This window comes from Balaenoptera musculus, chromosome 17 (assembly GCF_009873245.2).
Source record: "Balaenoptera musculus isolate JJ_BM4_2016_0621 chromosome 17, mBalMus1.pri.v3, whole genome shotgun sequence".
Lineage (NCBI taxonomy): Eukaryota > Metazoa > Chordata > Mammalia > Artiodactyla > Balaenopteridae > Balaenoptera > Balaenoptera musculus.
Window position 1 is genome coordinate 12597110 of NC_045801.1, and position 27702 is coordinate 12624811.

At 51.2% G+C, this 27702-nt stretch overlaps 1 long non-coding RNA gene across 12 annotated transcripts in view; it reads right to left on the reverse strand.

The window, feature by feature from the left end:
- Positions 1-27702, reverse strand: part of LOC118883392 — a 378475-nt gene that overhangs the window by 217933 nt on the left and 132840 nt on the right. For 10 of the 12 annotated variants that reach the window (XR_005017002.1, XR_005017008.1, XR_005017011.1 and 7 more), the window contains exon 3: positions 14388-14524. This is a non-coding gene — a long non-coding RNA (uncharacterized LOC118883392). Of the gene's footprint in view, positions 1-10386; positions 10475-14387; positions 14525-27702 lie in introns of all 12 variants that reach the window. The other 2 variants (XR_005017010.1, XR_005017009.1) reach the window with 2 other exon arrangements.

Below are 27702 nucleotides of genomic sequence, written 5' to 3' on the forward strand. Positions count from 1 at the left end.
ATATTGATAGTAACAAATGATCTCCTGATAAGATACTAACTAATTATAAAGGGAGAAATAGTAACTTTATGGTGGAGAAACCTAGCAGACACCACTCTCATCAAGTGATCAAGGTAAACATCATCAGTCATGGGACAAGCCAGCACCACGTGCCTCCTGATCTAGCCTTGAGATGGTCGCAAAACCTCATTCTTCAGACTGCTGAGTCTGACACTGTTAATCAGTGAGGCTGTCCTCCAGCTTCTGCTACTTTCTCAATGCTGTGAAAGAACATTTTTTGAAATGTGTTTTCCTACTTCTAGAGGACAGACTCATTGTGGGGGGGAGGGGGAGAGGGGGGGAGTTGCCGGGTCAAAGGGTGCACACAGTCTAAACGTTGAGAAGTGTCAACTCTCCCTTCAGTGAGGCTGGTCCAATTCATCACCGCCCAGCAGCACAGAAGAAGACTCACTTTCCTTTGCCAACAACATTCATCGCTACAACCTGCCCGAATGCCTACCATGGGAGGAAAGGAAGCCGGCTGTGGCTGGGTCAGCCCCTGGACAGGTGCAGTGAGAATAGCAGGAGAACTCGGAGCACCGGTGCATCTGGACATGAAGGGATTTTCTGAGGACAAGGTCAGGGCTCCAGGCCAAGCAGGAGTCAACAGCAGGCATGTGTATTAAAGATACCGGAAAAAAAGCCGACAAGGCCCTAATCTACCTGCAGGACGCCATATAGGTTTGCTACTTGAGAATGACTTAAAAAGCTTGAACTTGCACCAGTCCCCTCCTGGCCTCGGCTCCAGACTTCAATTATAACTCCTGAAAGTCTAACAGAGTACAGATGCAGTCATGAGGCTTCCCAATCAAACTTGTTAATGATAATTATGAATTTCTGGGTTGTGTTTTACAAACTGCTTCATGTCACTTTATGTAAATTACATCAAGTTAAACTTTGCGGAAAGCATTATTAACCTTTAGAGAAAACAAAGACAGAAACTTAGATAGAGAGGGAAAGGCATTTGGCCGGGCTTGCAGAGCTGGGGGATGACAGAGGCATTTGGTGTTTGGAAGCCTAGTTCAGAGCGCATCGGGAGAGCAGTGGTTCTCCCCGCCCAGGCCTCTCCCCCTTGTCCGGATGGCTATTGTACTAGGGGTGTACATGCATTAGCTCATTTCCTCACAGCCACCTAATGACACAGGTACCATTATTAGCTCCATTTTGCAAAAGGGAATACCAAGATTTTGCCCAAGGCCTTGGTAGCAGTAAAGGGCAGGCTTAGGACTCCCACCGGGTTTATGCGACTTCCAGGCCCACGCATGTTTCTGGAAGGGACCACACTACCGGGCCCCTCTCTACGCTTATACAGACCTTGTTTAATGCTGGCCGTGCCCTGGGCCATCAGCAGAAGGGCAGTAGGCAGTGAAGGGAAGAGGAGAGCCTGTTCATCCCACCGCCTGCCTCCTCTGAGATGAACAAAGGTAAGAAAGTGAAGGAGGGCTGGCACCCGGGCTAAAGCCCTCCCTTCTCCCCCACCCAATAAACCCAACAAATACAGTCGCTGATCACCTGCTGTACACACGTGGGCTGGATCCCACAGATCTGCTTTACAAGCTAGGCTGAGTCAAGACAATCCACGTACAAAAACCAAAATGATGGTTGAATCGCAAAATGATGACATTACTAATGGTGAGTGCAGACGAGACACAGCTGGATGACAAACACAAGGGCTGAGAAAGACAGATAGGGCCCATGAAGGCCTCAGACACAACGTTGTCTAGAGCCACCCCCCAGGACTAAGGATTTACCCCCTCAAAACTTTCCCACCCTCCTTGGGCAGGGGCAGGGCAGCCGTTGCTGGAGGGCAGGGAAGAGTGAGATCTGGGCAGAAAGGAAAACTGCTCACAGCTACTAAGCATCTACTTAGTGACCTCACTTACCCTCCCAAACAATTCCCTAAGTAGGCATTATCTCTGTGTCACAAAGGTAGAAAGTGAGGCTCAGAGAGGGCATTTAGCTTGCCCACAGCACCCAGCTACTGATGGTAAAATTAAAAAAATAAATATAAAGGGATAAGAAAGCCAGGACAAAAACGAGGTGTATGTGGAACTAAAGTTGGGATCTATCCACCACACCAGACTTTAAGTTTTTCTTATAATTCATAAGAACCAAGGGAATCTTACTGTATAACAAAATCCAGAAGATGGGACCTGCTATAGACTGAATTGTGTCCTCCCCCAACTTTATATGTTAAAGTCCCGATCCCCAGTGTAACTCTATTTGGAGATAGGACCTTTATGGAGGTAATTAAGGTTCAATGAGGTCATGAGGGTGGAGCCCTGATGCCACAGGATTAGTGCACTTATATAAGAAGAGACACCTGAAAGCTAGTGCCTCCTCTCCCACGCCCCCACCCCTGCCCCATTATGTGAAGATACAGCAAGAAAGTAGCTGTCTGCAAACCAGGAAGAGCGCTTTCACCAGAAACTGAACCAGCTGCACCTTGATCTTGGACTTCCCGGCTGCCAGAACTGTAAGAAAATACATTTTCTGTTGTTGAAGCCACCTGATCTACGGCAGCCCAGGTTGACTAAGACCCGGGCCCTCCATAAACCAGACCAGTGGACTGATTGGTTTGTTTTTAAACTATGTCCTCATCACTCATGATTGAGGATAGCCCCCAGTATCTGCAAAAGTATTTGTTTATAATTTATACACAGAAATGCCTATATTATTATAAAACATACATTTTATAGGAAAGAAATAAACAAAAATAGAAGCTGTAACACTTCTTCATATCCTTGTTGCAGGTTGAACTGTGTCCCCCCAAAAGTTATGCTCACGTTCTAACTCCTAGTACTGGTGAGTGTGACCTTATTTGGAAATAGGGTCTTGGTGAAAGTAATTAAGTTAACATGAGGTCAGATTAGGGTAGACCTAATCCTTATACGAAAAGGGAAATCTGGACCAGATGCACAGGAGAGGAGTCTATGTGAGGATGGAGGAAGAGATTGGAGTGATGCAACTACAAGCTAAGGAAGGCCAAGGATTGCCAGCAACCACCAGAAGGTAGGAGGAAAGGAAGGGTTCTTCCCTAGAATCTTTGGAGGGAAGGCAACCCTGCTGACACTGTGATTTCAGGCTTCCAGCCTGGAAAGCTGTGAGAGTAAACATTTCTGTTGTTTTGAGCCACCTCATGGGTGGGGTACTCTGTTACAGCAGCCCGAGCAAACTAATATATACCCCCAGTAAGTCCGCCCAGCTCAGAAAGGCCAGCATTTGACACAGCTGAGCATCACAATGATCACGATCGATGAGAATTCCTGAGGAATGTCAAGATTTTTAATCAATCACATTGGACCCTGAAAATCATAAAGTTGCAGCACTGGAGTGACAAAAGGACTGTTGATGTGTCAGGTCAGGACGGTGAGTTCAGAGCAAAGGGGAAAATCATGGCAGAAGAGCTGGTTTGGAGGCACACTGTTCAGTGAACGGCTCAACGTGGGAAGGTAGCAAGAGAGTCTTGGGTCCAACGGGGGCCATGGGGGAGTCGGAAGGGTCCAGGAAGTATGGCAGAGGCCGCCTCCTGCAGGGCACTGGCACAGAGGAAACCCCCCAAGAAGCACCCGGCCCACGTTTTCTCCTCCGGCCAGCCTCACTTCCCCCTGTCAGCATAGCCCTGGTTTATTTTGACAAGGTTGTTTCCACCAGCACAGGCACGCACCCCTGCAGACACAGAGAAACCCAGCACACCCTGGGGACCAGTGTTCATTGTGGAAAACCCAAAGCATCATCTCCAGACGCAGCAGGCTGTGGAAAGGGGCCACTGGCAAGCCCCCCGGGAGTGGCCCGTGGTTGTGCGCAAGCAGCAGGAGCAGGTGAAGCCGGTAAGCAATGAGCGTAAGACGCAGGGCTTCCGGGCACGGGGCTGCAGGTGGGTGGTGGGTTTGGGGGTGGGGGTGGGGGGCGGCAGTCTGGGCCTCAAAGCGACAGGCTTGGAAACCCGCTTTGAGCTCAACTGAGCGAAAACGGCAAGGGTAGGAAATATAGAAATACACCTTGCGTATTAATCAAGGCTCAACATGGGAAGAGGAAACATACCCATTGAATTTCAGATAAAGAATGAACAGTTTACTGAAAAGATAGGAGGGAGAGTCCGAGGTAGCCGAGAAGTAGCAGCTGCAGAGAGCAATCACATGGGGATGGGGCATGGGGTAGGATTATCAAAACTGAGAAGTCTGGGGGACCCTGGGGAGCCCCGCTGGGGATGTCGTCTCTAGAGCAGCCAATGAGGCTGGTTCCCGGAGTAGGGGACAAAAAAATCCCTGCAAACTGGAAGCAACTATTGCTATTGGGACCAAGTGCTGCTGGCAGGGGAAGAAGTATTGCTACAGTGATAATCAGGAACGAACAGAAGTGAACAGAAAGGGACAAGACTCTCCCACCTCCCCAGCTTCCAGTCTCCCTGGAACAGTCAGATCTGGCCACGCTAGGCCAGCAGTTCTCCAGGACCATGATCAACGGCCACGGACTGGGCACCACCCCGTTTATACTGGGCATGTTAGTCAAAAACTTAGGAACAACTAGTCAGGCACAGACCGCGGGCCATCAGGCAGGACGCTAGCCTGAGCCGGGCGGCCAGGTCGGTATGTCACACCAGACGTCCTGGCTCTTCATCAGCTATGCACGCCTTCCAGTTGCCCACCAGGCCCACGTCATTACTTATATTGCCTGCCTGGTCCCTGTAGACAACTGAGTTTGAGACCCCTGGCCAAAAAGGAAATGGGGTAGGGGATTCTGCATTGTATGTGAATTCCTTCATTTGCATTCAGTGTGTCTCAGGTTCCAACAAGGCAGGGGCATGTGTCTTGTCCACTGCTTTATTCCCCCAACAAACTCTGAAAGTGAATGGACGGACCTGGCTTTGGTTTTGGGGGACTGTGCAAGGCACTGCCTGCGAGACGCAGTGCTTCCCTCAGGGATGTGGTCTACTTGGGAGCGGCAGACAGGCAAAGAATTTTTTTTAAGTGGGTATATTTCTGATGGGGTAAGCCCAGGGGACTCTAGGAGTGTGTGCGGGGAGAGGGTAGAGTGTGGGGATAACATGGGAGGGGAGGGAGGACAGGACAGGCTTCCCAGGAGGACAGAAGGCACACAAGGCCTGTGAGTGTGACAGCGTTCTGGGCGGCACATGTTTCTGAGTTTCTGTCCAACTGTGTCCAACTCTTGACTTCCGCTCACGAGACTACACTGTCCACAGGGGAAAGTCCAGCGTTCTCATCCCACTGCTCTCTGCCCATGTGGACTTTTAGAACTTACCATTCAGTCCTTCCTCTTGCCGACCAACATGGGCAAATAAATAAGTCTGTCTGTTCAAAAGTGTATGGAGTAGAAATGGATTAGAGTTGGAACATCAGTATGAATTCGTGGTTAGCTTAACAGAGATACGATGGATACCTATGGAAACATTTATACACATGTGTATACACATGGGTTAGGACACCCACACATATTTCATTGCTCTGTCGGCTAAGAAGGCTTAGAAGCAGTGATGCCCCAGCAGCAATGAACACATCTCACACCCAGACGTTGGTTTTGTTGGGTTTTTTTTTAATTTATTTATTTTGGCTGTGTTGGGTCTTCGTTTCTGTGCGAGGGCTTTCTCTAGTTGCGGCGAGCGGGGGCCACTCTTCATCGCGGTACGCGGGCCTCTCACTGTCGCGGCCTCTCCCGTCGCGGAGCACAGGCTCCAGACGCGCAGGCTCAGTAGTTGTGGCTCACGGGCCCAGTTGCTCCGCGGCATGTGGGATCTTCCCAGACCAGGGCTCGAACCCATGTCCCCTGCATTAGCAGGCAGATTCTCAACCACTGCGCCACCAGGGAAGCCCCATACGTTGGTTTCTAATACCATGTTCCAATAAAGCAAACCAGGGCTCCTTGGAGAAATGGCTGATTCTAGGTCTGGGGCAGGAAATATACAGGATGAGCCTGGAGCACCTTGTCATGCCAGAAAGTAAGGAAATGCTCAAAAAAAAAAAAAAAAAAAGCAAAAAACAAACATCCTCCCCGTCCCCCCGGCAATGATGATGGGCGTATATCAAAAGGACCCAGGAGCCAACTGAAAGAGCTCCCAATGGCCAAAGCTGGAAGAAGTTGAGCAACATAACGTTGCTCAATGTTGCTTTACGAGCAACATAAAGTCATATTGAATTAGCATCCAAAGTCTATAAAAATATCCACAAGTCCATATGGATATAAAGAAATGGGGGAGAAGAGACAAATCTCCCAAGGAGAATTCCAAATAATTTGTGTAGATACTTCGCCATCAAGGGGGAGCAAAACGCCCCACTCCAGAGGTGTGACATCCTTCCAAGTACGGTGAGGAAGCGGGCGGGGGCAGGTATTTTCATGGTGGAGAAATCTAACAAACAGTAGCGTAGCCAGGCGGTCAAGGTTACTTTACGCCTGCACTCTTCCTCCTCAGACGCGTCATCTCACACTAATGATGAGAAAAACATCAGACAAATCCTAATAAAGGGACAATCTATAAAATACCTGACCTGTACTCCTCAAAACTATCAAGGTCATCAAAAACAAGGAAAGTCTGAGAAACCTTCACAGCCAACAGGAGCCTAAGGAGACCTGACAACTTAATGTAATACAGTATCCTGGATGGGATGGTGGGACAGAAAAAGGACATCAGGTAAACATTAAGGAAACCTAAAAAAAATGTATAAACTGTAGTTCATAATAATAACGCATCAATATTGATCACTAATTGTAACAACTGTGCCACGCTAATGTAAGAAGTCAGCAGTAGGGAGAACTGGATGTGGGCTATATGGGATCGTCCCATATACTTTGAAGATAGTTCAAAATTGTGAACTATCTTCACAATTTTTCAGTAAAATCAGAAACTGTTCTAAAAATAAAGTTTGTTTTCAAAAATGTGTGGTGAAAAGTGTGTAGGGGAGTGGAAAAATTATGACACCTGGAATATTTCCTTCAATTTCTGCTCCTCGTGACGACTGTTGTATACGGTTCCCATTAAACTCTGAAAACATTCTATCAATCCCGAAAAGGGAACTGGCGTGAATGTGAAATGTGTAAGCTGGGAGGGACTGACAGACCAGGGCAGCCATCCAGCACTCTGCTTTCAATTAGAGCTGAGGAAAATGAAGTTCAAAGCCTGGCAGCAAATGACCAATGAATTCCTCAGCTCAGCGCCCGTGGGTGGAGCATCTCCGGTGACTTGAGGAGTCACAGGCAACCGTGTCATTGGGTCCTCAGAGCAAGGAACCGAGGCTCAAAAGCACCTAGAGCCTTTGTCCCAGCTGGCAAGGGGCTGGCAGGTGGCGAAGCAGAGAGACCTGGGCACGCATCTCCTCTCTGCTCCCTGTGTAGTACCCCTCCCCCACCCCCACCCCCCATGGCCAGTCGCTTTCCCAATTCAACTCCCACTCCAGCAGGGGTAGTGCTGATACTCAGGGGAGAGGCCAGCTCAGGGAGGGTGACACTTTAGATGGCCTTTTCTTTTTTCCCTCTTATTTCTATTTTGATGAAACTTTTCCTTAAGCCAACAATTTTTAACGGCCCTCCCACTTCTGATTTCCCGCGGGGATGAAGCCGGGGGCCTCTGCTTTGCAACAGCAGAAGAATGCCCCTCTGAGTCCTTGCGGCCAGACATTGTAGGACGCTTGGCCTACAAGACTGAGGGTGGATCCCTCAGTCTTAAGGTTTCATCTTTGGAGGGAGAAAAAAAATATCCTCCAGATGCCTTGCATCCCACAATGGGTATTTTTTTCATAAAGGCACCCATTACAACCAGCTCCAGGAGAGGGACAGAACTGGAGAGAAAATGGCTGGGAGTCAAAGAGTGTGAATTCCCAGCAGACCAGGCATCACTGAGAGCAACAAGGAGGACACGGAGCCTTGGCAGCTCAGGGTTTCTGAAAGCCACCTGCGTCCCGGAAGAAGCCAGGTCACTAGACAGCTTTGTGGAGCTCTGCTGTTCACTCCATTACAAACCAGGGATGAACCTGCTGGGTCTGGGGGCTTCCCTGGTGGCGCAGTGGTTAAGAATCCACCTGCCAATGCAGGGGACACGGGTTCGAGCCCTGGTCCGGGAAGATCCCTCATGCCGCGGAGCAACTAAGCCCGTGCACCACAACTACTGAGCCCGTGTGCCACAACTACTGAAGCCCGCAGGCCTAGAGCCCGAGCTCCGCAACAAGAGAAGCCACTGCGATGGGAAGCCCGTGCACCGCAACGAAAAGTAGCCCCCGCTCACCAGAACTAGAGAAAGCCCGCACGCAGCAACGAAGACCCAATGCAGCCAAAAATAAATAAATAAAAAATTTAAAAATTAAAAACAAAAAAAACCTGCTGGGTCTCACACTTTGTCCAGTTCCGCCAGGTAAACCTGGGTCCCAGGGGAGCAGAAAAGGATGGGTGAAACCTGGAGAAAACCTAGAGCCCAAGCTGGGAGGTCTCCTGGAGGGAACAGGAGGCGTCTGGGGGCTACGATAAAAGGCACGGAGAGACACACCAGGACGGAGTTATTGGTGATGTGTAGCGCTTACATCAATTTAGCAAACAGTCCTCTCATTAGTAAAAGCTTCTAAACGTTAGCCTCAAGTTAAAAAAAGAGAGAGCTTGAAATTATGCAAAAGCACATAGCAGCACTAGCATGGGCTTCACATCCATCCCATGGAGAGACGCCTCCATTTGCCATCTTGGGCATATTAGTTAATCCCCATTTCCTCATATGCTCTGAAAAGCAATTGAGATAATATATGTAAGGTGTTGGGAACACTATGAATAATACATTTGAGTTATTATTATTTTTACTATTATTACTGGTAGTATTAGTAGCAGAATCTTCATCATACAACATACGCACCACTGCTACTCCTATAAGGACAGAACGTTATTAGTGGTGCCTAACAGGAGCTATTAGAATACCCAGTGCTTAGTACTTCAGGAGGCAAACTGATGGACAAGTACAATGCACAAACGACTAACGAAATGAACGATCTCCCGTAACATGGGGAGAGCATCTTAAAAGGGAGGCAGCCCAGTGGATCACAAGGAGCAAGACCAGGAGTCCAGAGCTGCTGCTGCTTCCAGGAGCCTGATGCTACGACCACAGGAGAGTTCAGTACACACCTAAGTACACCTGAGCAAGGAAGAAGAGTGAAAACATAGGATTGGGTCCAGCTTAGGGAAACCCTGAACGTCCGGATTCAGACAGAGCAGGACAAGAGACCTCGGTTTGGGCTCCTTGTTTTAAAGATGGGATTGGGAAGCTTCACAGGCATCAGCCTCAGCTCGACGCCACAAGAGAGGCTTTGGGACCAAGGCAATCAAACTACCCTGCAGCCTATGGCCTGAGACGTGCATCCACCGTGTGTCTTAGTCAGCTCGGGCTGCCATAACAAAACACCAGAGGCTTTGTGGCTCACACAACAGACGTTTATTCTCACAGTTCTGGAGCACAGAAGTCCGAGATCAAGGGTCTCGAGATTTGAGAGCTCTCTCCCTGGCTTGCAAACAGCCACCTTCCCGCCGTGTCCTCACATGGCAGAGAGAGAGGGAGAGGGAGGTCTCTAGTGAGCTCTCCTATCAGAGCAGGGCTCCACCCTCATGACCTCATTTAACCTAATTACTCCCTTAATTCCAGTACAGCCACACTCAGGGTTAGGACTTTCAGCATACGAAGCTGGGGATTTGGAGGGTGTCCAAACATCCGGTCCATGACGCTGTGCAAACAACAGTTGTTCAAATATACCGTGTCTCCCCCAGGGTGTCTTTTACCTACTCTGTTGTCTCCCATAGCTGGGTGCAACACCTGGCTCACAGTGGGACAGTGGAAGAGGGCAGGGAGGGAGGGAGGAAGTTGCTACATCACGTCAGTCCCCACACTAGGTGCTGGGGCAGTGGATTCGGTGGGACAGACACCACCCCAGGCAGGAAGAGCACAAGTACAACGCCATTGCCATCAGGTACCTTCCCCCGAAAGGCACCACAGAGAGAAAGATCTTCATCTGCAGAAGCAACAAGAACTGGGAGAGGGGAAAAGGGGGACAGCAGAGAAAAAGGGAGAAGAGGGGAGGGGAGGGGAGGGAGAAACAGATGGAGCAGAGAGGAGCAGCAAAGAGAAAGTCCAGACACGCCTGCGGATCACGTGGCGGGCAGCGGGGGAGCAGGTTCAGGTGCCTAGATTCAGAAGATCGCGCTCATTTGTGAGATCCACCACCAGCTAGCAGGGGGCTCCCAGCAGCACAACTGCTCTGCGTCTCCAACGCATCCGTCTGTGAAATACAGGAGTCCTATCCTGCTCAGGCTGCTATAAACAAGATATCACAGACTGCGTGGCTTAAACAATGGAAATTTATTCCTCACGGTTCCGGAGGCCGGCAGTCCAAGATCAAGGTGCAGCTGACTCAGTTCCTGGTTTGCAGAAGGCTGTCTTCTGGCTGTGTCTGCACATCTCAGAGAGCAGAGAGAGAGGTTACTCTCCCGTGTCTCTTCTTATAAGGGCATTAATCCCATCCTGAGGGCTCCACCCTTATGACCTGGCCACCTCCCAAGGGCCCCACCTCCTGACACCATTACACTGGGGATTAGGGTTTCTACATCTGACTTTGGGGGGGGTGGGGGGACACGAACATATAGTCCATAATGGGAATCCATAAAGCCAGCCTCCGTCTCCGGATTGCCTTGGGGGCCAGAACAGTGGTTCGTCCCTCCTTTTTTGCAGGCATCCTGCGGAGTGGCACAATGCAGGTTCTCCGTAAATAGTCATGGGATAAAAGAAAGACGGAAGAACAAAAAAGAACTTTTATAAACTCTATAAAGTCCTAAGCAAACAGTGCTTAGTTTCCCCAAAATCCCAGAACAGACCCGGGAGCCCTTGAAGGAACAGCACTCCGTGCATGATTTCTGACTTTCTAACCCCAACTCAGTGTCCAAAAGTGCAGGCAATCCAAGAAAACATTCCCCAAGCATGTCCTGTACGCCTGTCATGGTGCCAAAAGCTGGGGCGAAAGAGAGAGCAAGACCCAGAGCCTGTTCTCAAAACATTCCCAATCGAGGGAGAAGAGCTGGTGTTCACACGAGTTGGACGCTGCTTCCGGAGACAGAAGGAACCCAAAGCCACTGGGGAGATAAGAAGTGAAGGTTCCAAAGCCTGGCCTTTAATATTGATTATAATAACTATCACCCGCAGTGATAACTGCGGTGGGTACTCATCCGTGCGGCCAGCTGCTGGATACATTGGACTGAAGGAGACCCAGAAACGCTTTCGCTTTCAGGGGGTGGCTCGGACTGCCAGCCTCTGCAAAGCCCATCGCGGGCACCGCCGAGAAAGCTCGGCATCTGCTGGTGTGACAGATGTTATCAGAATAAGCAAAACTAGGCACATTTTCCCCTAGACTTATGAATCCCTCCTCTGCATTTGCCCTCCTGTTCTGACATTAATTGAACTCTGTCTTCACTACTAAAAATAAACTCCAGGTCAAATGCAATGAGCCAAAACCTCAATATGAAACCACAAGAAACAGTAATAGTAAAATGGGCCAGTAGCAGAGGTGTTTTGAGAATCCGTTTCTGTTTCAAGGGTAGAGTTCCGAGTGGGTCGGGAATTCTTTCAGCAAACACTCCGGACACTGAATAAAGGAAGCAACCTTGACACACGTACCCTGTGGCCAAAGACCAGGGCTGGCTCGTGTCTGAGGACAGGCGGGCAGGTGCCTTCAGACACCCTCTCACCAAAGACTAGAGAGGGCTGGCTTGGGAGTATCAGGCAGGACCCAAGAGACGCTCCCAGAGGGAGGCGGGCCCAGGAGAGGAGTCCAGAAAAGCAAGGTGAGCGTCAAAGGGAAGAAGGCAACGCTGCGCGCAGGTGCGAGGGGGGGCCGGGGTGCGAGAGAGTCACACTGTCAGGAGCCAGACAGGTAAGGAGGGGGCAGAGAAGCAGATAACAAGGGCTCCCTCTCACTGACCATCTCCTCAGGCCAGGTGCTGCAGCTGAGAAAAAGACGCGTGGAGAGCTATAAAGGACTTGCCCAGGGTCACAGCGGGTAGAGGGAAGTGCAACTGGGGTAAAATCCCGGTTATGGCGGGAACAGTGCAAACAGTCCCAGGGATGGGAAGGGTGTGGAGGCCTGCTGTTGGCGTGCAGCCCAGGTGAGCTGATTTCTAGGCAGGGATGAGGGAAGACAGGCTCCCAGCGGGAGAGCAGTGCCTTTAGAACAAGGAGAACCACAGGCACGAGCACAGATGTTTGGGCTTTTCTCAGAGCCCCTAGGACAGAGCAGCCCTGACCGGGGACGCCTTCAGGCCTGCGAGCCTCGGATTCCCAGCGTCCCCTCCTGCTCTGTCTGCTCCCAGCGGCTGAATTCTAGGGAACTTCCTCTCCCATTACTCCCCAGACAGACCGGCCAAGCCTTTCCTCCATCAACAGAACGGTCCTTCCAGCTTTCAGATCCTCTGCCCCAGTGGCTGGACTCCTATCTGCCGTTTTCCCGGACGCGGGAACAGCCCGCTCCAGCCCTGCAGGTGCTACCGGGAGGGGGGAATCCCAGAACAGGTGACTGCACGTCCACGCACACACTCCTGCTGCCCAAGCGGATGGCCTGGACCGGGAGCGTGCGCTTCTGAAACAAAACTCAAGGGCTGGTTGAGTGCTCGAGGGCCCAAAAAAGGCATGCAGCGCTCTCACAGGATGGCCTGAGAGCTGCACTCACTGCAGCTGCCTTCTGACACCAGAATCAGCAGGTAGATCGTGGAATAAAAGCGAGTGGGGAACGTGAGCGTGCAGGGCCGCTGAGCGCCCGAGGACGGAAAGGCTTCGCCAGTGTTCATCAGCTCAGCTCCTGGTAGGTCTCATTCATACGCATCTGCCAAGAGTCTCAAGGGGCAGCACCTTCCCCGGGAAGCCTCTCAGAATGGACAAGGGACCCTCCCCAGGCCTCCCAGATGCCTGGTGAATGTGGAGAACCCTCTGTGTGTCAGGGCCGGCCCCCACGTTGACCGAAGGGCAAGGTCTCGTGCTCTCCACCTCCACACCAACACGAGGAGGAGCACGTCGGCACGACCCTCAGCTGCTTCCCCAGTTCTGCTTCCCTAACTGTCTCCTCACCAGTTCACACTTTCTCACCCAAATTTCCACCCTTGAAGGGCTCTCCAATGTGTGGTAGGACTCATTTTTCCTTTTTCCATCATGTTACTTATTCTTCTCAACACCTTGCTGAAGAAAAAAAAAAGATGCAACCGACCTCACTCTTTGCTCTAAATCTTTAGAAACTTTCTCCCTTTGGTTCCCACTCTGGCTTTTCCTCTCTATGCCCTCTTTTTCAATTATTCATTCATTTGTTCTTTCAGTGTCCACAATGGGAGGCCCAACGCTGGGGTGTAAGAGTCCTTGCTCTAAACAAGCTCACCAGTGACTGGGGGGACGAGTCGGGGGACGGGCAGGGGAGGGCAGGAGAAGTCACATGGCACATAAAGGCATGCCTCCAACTTCCAGCTACAGCCCAGTGTGGGGAGCAATCAACTCCTCTCAGGTCGAGGGGGCTGTGCACGACCGAAGGTGATTCACAAGCCGTTTCGCAGGCAGACTTGGTGGCAGGTGAAAGGCAGAGAGGACAGCAGAGCAAGGACTTGGAAATAGCCTGCTGCATGGCAGGACCTCTAAATGGTGTAATTAATGCACTGAAGACAAACAAACAAAAACCCTCTTCTGTTTTGGAGCATTTCCTCCTCCATGAAAGGCAGAATGGTAAACTCTTTATCTCCACCATCTCATTCAGCACCCATAACATCCTCCTGGGGCACTAATAGGACCCCAACTTTACAAATGAGGAAATTGAGGCTTGGGGAGGCTGAGGCAAGTAGCAAAACCAGGAAAACGGGTTTGCCTAAAGCCGTCAGTTTTAACCTCTTACCCGTTACCCCAAGCAGCCTGAGACTTGGAAGCTGGCGCACGCAGTGCAAGCAGGCGGGGAGAGAAGAAGAGATCACTTCTGGATGCTCCCGAAGGTCTGCTGACCTGATCACATAATCCCACCAGACTTATCCATCCTCTCCCCAGCGTGGGCTCCACACATCTCAGCAGGATGGCTGGACCATCCTCACCTTCTGCCAGGGGGGAAAGTGTGGTATATCCACCTAGGAGATGGTGGACTCCTTCCTCAGCTGGGGACAGAGGGATTGCCCCCTGGCCCAAGGTCCAGGCGCTGAGAACCAGGTCCTGTGTATCAGGGTTATGGAAAGCCAGCTTCCCAAGCACAGGAAGCTGTGCCAAGCAGTCAAAAACCACACCCCAAGCTGTGTTGCGAGAGATCACCAATTCCAATAGCCATCTTTGGTTCCATAAGGCTCAAGAGGAGAAAATCCCTTACCTTGATTCTTCACATCCCTTGATATTCCAGCTTTAGTTCAGGGAAGAACAGTTTTCAAGTCCCTCTGGAGTATTGAATGGATACGTATTTTTTTTTTTTCAAATTAAAGGCACCTAAATCCCAGGTGGAACAGGATGCTAGAAATATACAAGAAAAGGGAATTATTAGTGTCAGTGCTCACATGAATGAATTTGGTAATGAGAGATTTCATTCATTTAAAAAATAAGAAGTGCATATTTACTATATGCTAAATGAGAAGCATCTGAAGAGCAGGCATTTATTGAGTAGCTATTATGTGCCAAGCACTGTGTTGGACATTTGAACACATGAAGCCACTTGACCCTATGAGATCGGTCTTGGCAGCTGCATATTTCAGAAGTCATGTAAGCAGCCAGGCCACAGAGGGTCAGGTGTTCCTGACTCCCAAGCCCCCCCTCCATCAATCATGGTCCCCCTTCCTTCCCCGCTAAAGCTTTTTCATTCATCTGATTCCAGGAATTCTGGGAAGAGGGGAAGGAGAAACATACCCAACAACTTAATTCTGAGAATGGCCAGTCCCTGGAAGCCCAACCCATTCTACGGACGGTGGGGAGGACGTGAATCACGGAAGCTGCATCAGATTAACTTGGTTGTAAGCTTTATCTGCCCTCAACACTGTCATGTAGTAACATGGGATCAGTGGACATCATGCATTACTCAGGGAACCAAAAACGTAGCCTCGCCAGAGATTCTTATCCTAACTGCTAATGGAGATGGCTTACATGAAGAGGCCAAAAGGGTGAAGTGGTGTGGGGAATGGGACCCAGGGGCCGCCCCCTGGTTTACCAGCTCTGGGAGGACCTCCTAAAATCCCAGGAAGCAGGGCTGAACGCTCAGCTGGGTGGGCACAGACACAGACCCTCTCCTCTCCTTCAAGGGGCGGGGCGGCACCCACAGAAAACCACACTGTCACATTTACAACGGGGTGATCCTTTCCCCTTCCAGACCTCCCTCCTGCCCACCCCTACTCCCCGCAAAAACTCCCAGCCTCGTGGCAGCCAGATCATCAAGGAGAAGAGGCTCGGTGAGCACAGACTCGGGAGACAGAAGGCTGACAAGTTCTGAAGGGGAATTTGCCCTCAAGTCTGGGACAGGCGGAGCAGCACACAGGCTGCTCTCTCAGCTGAGAGGGAGGAGGTCAGGCAGTTTGGATTCCCCGCCATCAGTTCCCTCTCTCTCCTCCAGGAAAAAGAACTTGGCCCCGGTTTGCCTCTCCGAAGCCTCTGGTTGTCACGTTCCTCCCTTGGATGTGTTAGCATCACGGACCGACCTACAAGAGCTCCGCAAGCCCCGGAGAGTTCCTGTCTGCTCCCATCAAGCGCTGGTTTCATCCATCCGAATCCCAGTTCCCAGCAGGAGAGGGCAAATCCCCCCTCCCTCAGAGAAGCCCCCTTGACTAGCCATGCGCTGAGAAAGATGCCATCCTCAGCACATCCACGCTCCCTCTGCGGGCAGCCTCCCACGCTTCTCAGACATTTTGACCAGGAAAGCACTTTTTGCCTCATTGTCGAAATGCATTCGCTTCATTACCCAAAAAAGGCAGCAGCCCAGCTTCCTGGTTGACTGTAGGCTCTTGTCAGAGTGCCTGGCTTGGCATCCCAGCTCTGCGACTGAAAAGGTCCTTTGAGGAGCCTGAACGAGCGGCTTCAGCTCTCTGAGCCTCAGTTTATCATCTTAAAGGTTTGCTCTTAGTGTGAGGTGAGAACCTCTGCAGAGCTTAGCTCTTGGCCTGGCGCGTTAGGAACACTTACAAACGTCAGCTGCCATTAATACCGCACTTAAGCACATGCCCGGGCCCTAACTTCTTCGTCTCCTCCCAATCAGGGGAGGAAAACAAGGTCTCCCCTCTTCCTGTCTCACCACCATGACTTGTTCAGTGCGGGGCCTCAGTACACGGGGCTAAGGGCACAAGTGAAGCCAACGCAAACAGCACTAAAAGCTGAGGTCTGCGTCACAGCTACTCAGCTCCAGGCCTGGCTGTGGCTCTCACGTCTCAGTTTATTCATCTGTGAAATGGAATGGATTATGACACTTCCCCCATCTCCCAGATGTGCTGCCAGGATGAAGTGAGATAGTGCACACAAAAGGGGCTACAAGTACTAGGGAAATGTAATTAATCGTATCAACAGTGCCACTTAGGTGCACACTCAGTATGGGACACTTTGCTAAGGAATATCCTCCCGGACCTCCGTGAGCACCTACCAGGACCCCAGGAGGTCAGGTCACAGGTATGACCATCATCTCCCCTTTACAGATGTGGAAACTAAAGCTCGGGCTAAGGAGGCTGCCTGACTGGTGTCGGCAAATCCGTGGTTGAATTGTTGGCGTGCGGACTCACTCCTACCCCTCCTCCTTGTAAGGAGCCTGCAGGAACCAGGACATCGGCTCCTGCGGAAAAAGAACCTCTCTCCAAGGCAGCCAGATTGATTAATGTTTTTAATTAATGTTTTAAACCATATGCACGGAGCAATGTTCCATGGAAATTAGGGAACTAAAATTTCTAACTTTCTCCCAGGAGTCGGCCCAGCCAGAGAGAGGCGCGCTGCCAGAGCATGGGGGGAGGGCGGCCTGGGCTGGCCAGGGTGGCCGGGGTGGGAAGGTCACAGAGCGGGGAGGTCACAGCCCTGCCTAAACACACGGAGCCTGACAGGCAGTGCGGTCACGTAGAGAGACGAGCCAGGGAAAGAGGAGAGTGGCCTGGCACGGGGTGACGGGATGCGCACGGCCGCTCCTCCCAGGAATCTGGCAACCCCGGCAGAAGAGGAAGCAGGGCGGCAGGAGGAGGGCCAGCGGGTAGCATGTGCCCGCGGCCTGGGCCTGAAGGGTGAAGGGGCCGCCGCTCCTAGACCTTCCTGCCTGACGCGCTGTCCAAAGGATAGACTTTCACCTGCTCTGTGGCTCACGGAGATACTCTACACTTGAACCTGAACCAAGGGGGCCACGGGCTTTCACAGGGGTGCTGACGATACTTCCCCGATGTCGCCCGGGACGGAGGGAGATCACTGCTGGGGCCCAGCGCTGTGCTCTGATGAACGGGGAGCCTGAGTGCCCATCACGGGCAGACCCCTGACCCCCAAGGTCCCAAGGAAGTGAGAGGCGGATGGGGGCCCAGACACCAGCCCCTTGGCCGGGATCTTCCTTGCTCTGCCTATAGCATCTCAAGCGTGTCACAGTTCCAGAGCGTCTACTCCTTTCTACCACCTGTAAAAAGGGGCTGTACCATCTTCCTTTCTCCAACGAGGAGGTAAGGGGCACAGAGTGTGACATACAGCACCGGTGATTAATCACCAGCTCTGCTGTGAGCAAGGCCACCGTGTCACCGGGCAGCCGGCCCGGACGCCACATGGATGCTGCGTGGGCAGCAGGGCCACCTGGGCACACTGATGGCAGCCGGGACCAGCCACCCCATACAGGGCCCTGGGCTGCCTGGCAGGAGAGAGTGAGCCAGCCATGAAATAAGCGACCGCACGGGGACTCCTGACCTGGAAATCATCAAAATGCCATCCGTTCACAGCAAACAGACCATAGTGGTGGGCTGCAGTGCCTCCAGGAGCAGAGGACAAGACGGCTTCCCCCAGGAAGCCCCTGAGAGCAGGCCCTGGCCTTGGGATGTGTTTGTTCCCCCTGGAGAAGGCCCCGGAAAAGGACATAAACACAGGTACTCCTGTGCCTCTCCTGGAGGGGGAAAAGCTGGTGAAGGCCCCAGCCTGGCTTGCACGCTTGCCCCGGATTCTATGGGATCCAGAAGGCCAGAACGCAGAGGCAACATGTACAGACTCAGAACACAGGCTGTCTGGGTCAGAGCTAGTTCCCACCAGTCAGCACCCGTGCACCCTGGGCAGTCTACTTAACCTCTCTGATCATCATCTGTAAATCAGGGCTGGTGAGAGCAGCTACCTTCCGAGACTGGGGTGGGGACCACAGCAATGTACGCAGAAAGTATAACGCGACGTGTGGCTCAGGGTAAATGCTTAACACTTTTGTTATTCTCAGTGTCTAATCGCTGTCATTATTCCTCTTGCCTCGCAGGCAGACTGACAGTCCTGGATTTGAATCCCACCTCTGCCACTTCCTGGGAATGTGACCAGGGACCAGTCACTTGACCTCCCTATGCCTCAGTTTCCTCATCTACAAAATATGGACCAGCCACATGGCACCACCAAGGATTACAGGGGCACACATAGCAAAGCAAGGGGTACAGTATGAGCTTTCAAGAATGAAGGCCCTTGGGCTTCCCTGGTGGCGCAGTGGTTGAGAATCCGCCTGCCAATGCAGGGGACACGGGTTCGAGCCCTGGTCTGGGAAGATCCCACGTGCTGCGGAGCAACTAGGCCCGTGAGCCACAACTACTGAGTCTGCGCATCTGGAGCCTGTGCTCCGCAACAAGAGAGGCTGCGATAGTGAGAGGCCCGCGCACCGTGATGAAGAGTGGCCCCCGCTTGCCGCAACTAGAGAAAGCCCTCGCACAGAAACGAAGACCCAACACAGCCATGAATAAATAAATAAATAAATAAAAATTAAAAAAAAGAATGAAGGCCCCGACCCCAACTAAGGGGCATCCTACAAAGCGACTGGCCTGGACTCTTCCAAAATGTCAAGGTCAAGAACAGCCGAGGAACTGCTCTAGGATAAAAGGAGGCTAAAGAGACATAGCCACTAAACACAGTGCTGACCTGGAATCAGAAAGAAACAGTCCAAAAGGACATTATTGGGGCAACTGATGAAACTGTGCATGGCCTGTGGATTAGATAATACAATTGTAGCAATGCTCAATTTCCAGAATTTGATCATTACACTGTGGTTATGTAAGAGAATGTCCTTGTTCTTAGGAAACACACACAGAACGTTTAGGGATAAAAGGGCAATGTCTGCAATTTACCCTGAAATGGTTCAGAAGAAAAATTGTGTGAGTGTGTGTGTCTGTGTGTGCACGTGCGTGTGTGTGTGTGCGTGCCGGGGGCAGGGTGCAGAGAGAGTTAACAATCAGTGAATCTGGGTGTATGGTAGTTCTCGTATCATCGTTGTAATTTTTTCTGCCGGTCTGAAATCATTCCCAAGTAAAAGATGCCCAAGAGCCGGCGGTAGGGGGGGTGCGCAGGAGGGTGGTAACAGGCCTAAAGGTCTAGTACAGACCATCTATGCAGGCCCAAACCATAAGCCTTTCCCACCAAAACCCAGTCACCTGATGTATACATGTTATGATTTACTGTGTAGGACACTACAAAGGATAAAACTGAAGTTGAATCTGAACTACCACCCCTCCTGCCAAGAAAAAGAAAGACAGATGATGGCTACTTGTATTCCCACGTCCCAGGGCCAGGTTTGGAGGGCCCACACCCTTGCCATCCAGCGGGGGGTCGGGGGGCACCCTGGAGGAAGGCAGAGGCAGCATGGACCACAGCAGCCAAGGCTGGCTTTCGCTACGTGCCAGGCAGTGTTACGAGAGCTGTCTGCATCTTGAGTCATTTGATTCCCCCAAGAACCCTTCAGGCAGATTCTACTGTTATTCCGCTTCCACACTGCAGGAAACTGAGGCTGGAGACAGCCTCCTGCCCGGGGTTTAATCTGGAGCACGAGTGAGCTGGGATTTGCGCCCAAGCTGCATCCACAGGATTTCCACAGGCAGCAGGGAGGCAGGCACTCCAGGCCAAGGAGCAGCCAGTACCAAGCCCAGCCCTGCCCCTGAAGCCGAGGCCCCAGGCCCCGTAATGCTGAGGTTCCAATGCAGCTACAGGGGGCTGAGATCCAGGCTCCCTGTCCTGTGTTCGCCCCTCACGGCCACCCTAGCACTCTACACATTTGATGCTCGACACCTGTTTTGAGATGCGGTCACAGAAACACAGCTTCCTGTTCAAGGAGTTTCAGCAACGCAAGGAGGATCTCTGGGAGACCCGACACACTGGGGACATCAGTGTCATCAGCGAGGAGAAAAATGGGTCTGGGGACAAAAAGGGTAGGGGTCTTCACTGAAAACTCTTTTATCCCTTCTGTGGCTTGTCTTGTGAATGACTTACCTCTTCAAAAATGTTTGTTCGCTTATTTTTTTAATACGAAGTTAGGAAAGGAAATCAACCCAGTTCCTGTGTAAGCCTGCTCTGAGTCTGAGCCATTCCGTGCTGTACAATGCCGCGTCGCTGTACACAGCTGTCACTCACTACACATCCCCCTATTTTCAGGGGTGGAGGGACCAGAATGATTACAGACCCAGAAGGAGCAGCACAACCCACTACACTTGAGGGCGCTAAGGTCTGGTGGCCAGGAGACCAGCCCGTAGGTCCCTGGAACTCCAGAGCTGCTGCGAAAGCAAGGTGGGAACACCACCGAAAGTAGTCCTCTCCCAGTTCTCCAACTCCAGTGCCAGGAGAACTGGGCAGTGCTCTCAGCCCTACCACCACCCAGGAGGCGGCTGGGGACTCTTGGGATGGCCATTTTACAGCTCAAGAAACAAAGGCACAGGATACGTGGGAACAGTGCCCAAGTCCTCCGCGGGGGAGAGGCTGGTGGGGAGTGCAGAAGTCTAGCTCCGGAAACAGTTCCTAAACCCTACCCTTCCCCCAGGACGGAGAGTGAGGACCCACCTCTGTCCCCTGAAGAAAGGATCTAGAGTCAAGAGATTCCCGGGTTCCCAGCCAAGCTCCCCCCAAAAGCTGAAAGCATGGGGGAGACAGCATTTGACAGCACTACCCCGTTGTCAACGGAAGAAGATAATATCTGAGAAAAATGCTTTGTAAACTGTAAAGTGCCGTGCAAATCCTCCCATCGAAACAGAGGGTGCACTGGTAGCCGGGGGAGGAAGAGGCTTCTGGAGGGTCAGCCTTACCAGGCAGCTTCTCCTGAAGCATGGCAGCACTTCACCTCCTGACCTTCTACCCCAAACTCTCTTTTTCATACCTGCACTTACATTCAACTTTCTCTCACGAACACCCTCCCACCGCCCCTCCCACCCCAGGGGTGTAAGATCATTAAATCAACCCCAAGGTAAATAGTTTTCGATTCTCCAACCCCAAAAACCTCCCTTCCTGCCACTGCACTTGGGTCTTGTCACCCAGAACATCAAAGCTAGCGCTTTCGGTAAAAGCCTCTCAGATCACTTGGGTGACGTGCGAAGATAAAAACAACCTGCCACATGCCAGGCTGTGGAGCACACCTTGGTGCCCAGTGGGGAGGGGAGTGGGCTGGGAAGAAACGGCGAACTGTACTGGCTAACACTTTGCAGGGAGCCCGACGCCGTGCCCCCTCTCCAAGTCCAAGTCTGCTGGGTGACCTTGTAAGTCCCTTCCCCACTTGGGGCCTCTTGCCAAGGAAGGGGTTGGATGGCACAATCTCTAGGTCGCTTTCAGATCTAAAATTCACTGATTCCATCTCACCCTCCTTGCTCAGAGTCTCTACTTCCTGAACTGTAATGACAGTTGATTTACATACAGGAAAATAAAAGCAACTACGAGGTCGCTCATACACTGGGCTGTAGTTTTTGGTGACTCACAAAGGAAAAAATACATGTTTCCACTCAGCTCAGAAGAGTGGTCCCTCCACTCTCCAATTACTCAAAAGTCACTAGGCCAATGGAAGCCCAGGGGAAGTTCCAGGCTACCGGGAGTTCAAACGTCAGTGGACGCAAGCTCAGCAGGGAATTTCCCATGGCAGACAGGTGCAGCAACAGGTGGGCTTGATGGAGAGTCCCCTCCCTCCCTGAGAAAAACAGCCCTTACCCATTCACCCTCCATCTCGATAAGTCATCTCCTATGGAGCCAAGGAAACACCGGGTCCAACACTGGGCCAGGGCCCACCTTCCAGGAAGTCACACCCCAGAATGAATGTCCCCTCTTCCAGGAAGCCAGTGTTGAACCACCACCCTCCCCAAACCCCGTAGCCTATAAACTCCATAAGCGCAGCAATGGTGCCTGGCATATAATAGATGCTAAAAAAAAATCATTGCTAAAATAGTAAATACTTGCTGGATGACTTAATCATGCTGTTTCCATAAAGCTTAAGTAATTCCATCCCCCAAAATACTGGGTGCCTGTTGTGTGCTGGGTACTGGGGATAGAATGGTGAACAAAGCAGACATCGATCCATCCAGCCATCGTCCAAAGCAATTGCCGAACGTGCTGGCAGAAGATGACCCTCAGCTGTTGGCCTTCTTTGGAGACTGTCTTGGCTGAAGACACTGCCTTGCTCAAGGTGGCACACCCTCCCAAGGGAGCCTTCAAACAATGACTGATCAATCCTCATCTCAATTCTGGGCAATTCTGAAAGGCCATTCTAGCGCCAGGGCTCCCAGGGGGTTGGCTGGGGTCTTGGTTAGCCATTGTCACAGCTCAGCTTCTCCCCCTGCCCCTTCTTGATTTCTTCCCCCTCAGTTTCACAGCTGTTGATTCCAAAGGCACCCCACAATAAACATCCCACTTACTAACCTCAATCTCAGCACCTGCTTCCCAGGAAACCCAGCCTACAGCAAGAAGGTTCTCATGATTGATGGTCAGGCCCTGTGCCACCAGGATGAAGGTTTTAGGGCCAGGACGAGTGAACAGACCCCCCCTAGTTGGGACAGCTGCCTCATTGACAAGGAGGCCGAGGCTGGGCTCAAGGCTATGATCAGTGAAGGAGAGCTGTGAATTAGCAAACACCTGTAGTTGTTTTAACGTGTGATGAGTCCCAGGTCCTTAAGGAAGAGGTGCATATTCTTCATCTGTGTTCTCCCGGCACCCAGTACAGGAAAGGAGCTCTGCTGAATGATTCAGTGGTGACTGGATGGACCAATGGATATATAAACAGACATACTTGGTTGAACAAGAAAGTCACACCTAAAGCAGCTAGACAACAAATGAAAAATAATGATTCTGTATAGGTTAAATTATGTCATCCACGTAAGCATTTATCGTGGTGCTCAAGAAATATTCACGATGAAGACGACAAGTAAGCCACTCACAGAGAACTCCCTGGAGAAGGTGACCTGCAATCAGCAGCTTGAAAGAAGTGAGAGAATGGAGGAAGGCATATGAAACAAGAGAAACGAGGCATTAGCGCTGGTCAGCTGAGTTCTGACTGCTCGTCAGATACCCGGCACGTAACCACTCTCATCGTGGGGCTGCCGTGACAGCCCAGGACGTAAGATAGGGAATGCCTTCCGTAACCATTACATCCATCACCATGTATGTGGGCTGTGATGTTCCCATTACCAGGGGAAGCAACGTTGACGGAAGGTCCTGAACACAGTACTGCAGTTTGGAGACTTAATTCTACAGGGACAGGAAGCTATTGAGGCTGTGAAACAGAGGCGCTAGGTGACAGCTGGGAACCTAAGCTTCAGAACTGGTGCAAGATTTCTTAAATCATCCATCCCTTAGGTTTTGGACAGTTGCTTGGGATGCCTAGGCTGCCGTGTTCCCGAAGCAGATGGGGACTTGGGAGGTGCCTAGAGCCTCCATTCTGAGACAGCAGCCTCAGGGGCAGAATCAACACTGGAGAACCCCAGACGCCAGCCTCAGTCCCCCTAAGAAATGTACAGACCCTGGGGGCCATCCTCACCCAGGCACCCACCCAACCCACTGACAGTCCTCATTTCTGAGGGTGATGCCCAGGGAAACAGATAGGAGCGCCAAGGGAAAGGGGAATAAATCGGAGCCTGGTATTTGTGCCAACAAGAGTAAGTTATGAGGACAATGGGAAAGGGATAAAGTTTACTTGGGAAAATTATGAAACGAGTGACGTCACAGAGGCTATTTGTTAAGCAGGACAGTGTATTCTAGAAAACACAGAGGACTTTGGCCTATTACTCTTCCCTGAGCTGGGAGCATCTAAAAGGCTAAACGCTGGGGCCATCACAGGTGGTAGGCAGAGGAGACCCACCTCCAGGGCTAGCGGGATGCTGAGTGTCAGGCTGAAGGTACAGATGTCAAGGGGCAGTAAAGCTCAGAGTTCAGGCAGACAGGCTTTGCTGCCGAGCGATCTGGGCTGGAACTGAGGCTCCAACACTTCCTTCCTGCACGACCCGGGCTAGGAAGAACCCACCTCCCAGAGTCTCTGCGATACAAACCTACCGGAGTGCCCACGGGGACCGAACAGCACCTATGCAAGGCACCGGAGCGCTCAGAAGTGATGCTGCCGTTACTTATTCATCGGTCACAGGCCTGCGTAAGAACCATCGGTGCCACCCTTTCCAACTGCTCCCCACAAATCCCTTGGGCTTCAAGAGTCTCCGGTGAGGCCCCTCCTGGGGGCTCAATGGCGTTGAGGAGGGGGCAGCATGGGGACCATATCCCCATTTTGACTCCAACAGCCCTGCTTTAATGGTTATCTACATAAGGCCTGCACACAGACTTCAGCTGGGCCAAAGGGGTTTGAGAGCTTTAAGACAGCGTGAAAGTTTCGAACATTCATCCTCTTACTTTACCAAAGAAAAAAAGTGAAGCTTCAAGAATCAAGGGGCAGACTTCCCTGGTGGCGCAGTGGTTAAGAATCCGCCTGCCAATGCAGGGGACACGGGTTCGAGCCCTGGTCCCGGAAGATCCCACATGCCGCGGAGCAACTAAGCCCGTGTGCCACAACTACTGAGCCTGTGCTCTAGAGCCCGCAAGCCACAACTACTGAGCCCACGTGCCACAAGCACTGAAGCCCGCGCGCCTAGAGCCCGTGCTCCGCAACAAGAGAAGCCACCGCAATAAGAAGCCCGCGCACCGCAACGAAGAGTAGCCCCCGCTCGCCGCAACTAGAGAAAGCCCACGCGCAGCAACGGAGACCCAACGCGGCCAAAAATACAATAAATAAATAAATAAATAAATTTAAAAACAAAAAGAACCAAGGGACTCATCTAAACTCACACAGCAGGTCAGCGGTAGGGAAGGGAAGGTGCAGCTGGAGACCCTGAATCTCCCCAACAGTTAGTTCAAAGGCTGGGGTTGTTGGATGTGTCCTCTGAGGTCGGTCTGCTGCTTGGGGGTATGAGACTCCCACTCTGTGGGCATGGGGGCGGTGACCCCCAATGCCTTGGCACCCCAAGTGCAAGTCCACAAGTCCCGACCCTCAAAGCCTGGTTCAAAGAGCAAAAGGAACAACAAGTGGAGAATCCGATCCCAGGCAGAGGAAAAGCAACCCCTCCACTTCCCAAAAGAGGGACAGTCTTCCTCAGATCGCTCCCCAGAGCTGGGCTCAGGGTCTAGACCCAGGGGCCTGGTAAGAACCGCCCCAGGAGCCACTGAGGCAGAAATGGGACTCAGTCCACAAACGTCAGGGATAAGAGAGGCAAGAAACTAAAAAGAAGAAACCAGTCCCTTCCTTGTCAAGAAATCACAGCTCCCAGACACTCAGACGGGTCTGGTCCAAAGTCACCCATGGGTTTCTATCTGCCCACATCATGGGGCCAGCCAAACAGTCATGCAACTTCTCCAAAGGCAGGGAGGACAGCAGAAGAGCAAGACTTCTCACAAGTGGAAATGCTCTCCCATGACCCCAGGTCAACTGTCAACCCAAGAAGCAGCACAAAGGAAGGAAACCCTGGCATCGAAGAACAGATCAATCCTACAGAAATCACTCAAAATGGCCACGCGTCTCCAGCCTCCTCAGTGCTGGGCGCTGGTGGGCTTTCCACGTGATCACCAATCCTGAAACACAGCTATACTGTCCCCAAGTGACAGACGGGTGAAATGAGGCTCACAGAGCTTCCTCAGCACACAGCCAGATTTGAACACGTACTGTGTGGAGTGTCCTGTGTTTGTAGCCAGATCTACCTAATAAAGCCCTTTCCCGAGTCCCTCACCCTTTTTTCCCCACACTCTTGTTTTAAGAACATTAGGTCTGTACGACCTTGTTTTATTCAACAAGAAAAACACAGGTTGTCCAGCATGGGAGGGATGCAAGCCACAGTGACACGACCCTCAGAAACACTGTGGAGGGGATAACCTTGGAGGTTTCCTGTCACTCTAAGATTCTCCAAGTCTAAACTGAAATTCCAACTCCCATCCAATTATTCCCCCTGAGTTGAACGTAGGCACTCCTACAACCCCAAAAACATAAGCTTTGCTCTTCCTTAGGGACAGCAAGGCTCTTTAAAATCCATCCTGGCATCTCCCAAGTGGCCTCAGCCATCCTGGGGAGGAAGGTTCCAGCTGGAGAGCCAGACGAGGACTCCAGGCACCCGACGACAGACCGGGAGCGCTAAACAGGGCTCAGGGGAGCCTCCCAGCCCCACAGGATGTGGCAAGGTGAAGAAGTAAGAGAAGAATCAGAGAAAGCAATCTAGAAACACAAACAGCACCACAAATAAAGCGACTTAACAGGAAACAGTGGGACTTTTCTTCACTTCTTTTTTAAAGCTAGGAAGCCCAAAAATAGTTGAAAGCCATGTCGCAGAGCTTTCCGAAGACAAATCCTGCCTTGTTCAGTAAACAAATCTAGGGGGACAAATACGAAGTCTGAAGTCATGAAGACTACAAGGGCAAGTTCAGATCACGCACAGAACTCCACGGTGCACGTGAGGAGCAGGGGGTTTCAATCCCAGCCCCCAAGCCCAGGAGCCCGTGTGCCAATCAGCAGTTCACACAAAGGCTCAATTTTGAAGCTCCCTCATTTTAAGTAAAGGCCGCGTAGCAACTGGCTCAACTTGAAGGCGTCCACATGGAAAGTCACGAATTTGGCTGGAGAAGCAGCCAACATCAGCATTCCCCAAGACAGTTGGTAAACAAGCAGATGAAAAAAAAAAAAAAAAAAAAAACAATTGGCCTCATTAGGGATAAAAAAAGTATGAACGTTAACAAGAGACTGTTCTGCATCAACTGAATTATAATTTTTTTAAGCTGATGATACCTGGCATTGATGAAGTTGTGGTGAAATGGGCATGTCCACATGTTGATGGGACTAACATCAAAAACCTTATTTGAGAGTAACTTGGCAATATGGGTCGAGAGTCATAAAACTGTGCCTTTTTACTCAATAATCCTTCTGCTGAGAATCTGTCCAAAGGATTTTCCAAGAACAGAAGAGTTGTATGCACAAAGCTGCGCAAAGCACCCTTAAGTATCAATATTACAGCAAACTACTAGGAACCTTCCTTTTTAACAACAGAGAACCGGTTTAGAAGATGATGTATCGACTTGATGAACTTCTTTAAAAATGGTCATTAGTAAGGTGCTTGAACAAAATGGAAAAATGCTTAGGATATAATGTCAGATTACAGAATATTCCCTACACCTATGCCTGTATCAAATCCTAAATTAATGTATGGACAGACATATCAGATATCTGAAAGCAATCTGATTGGTCAAGGGGAGGGTGGTTAGTG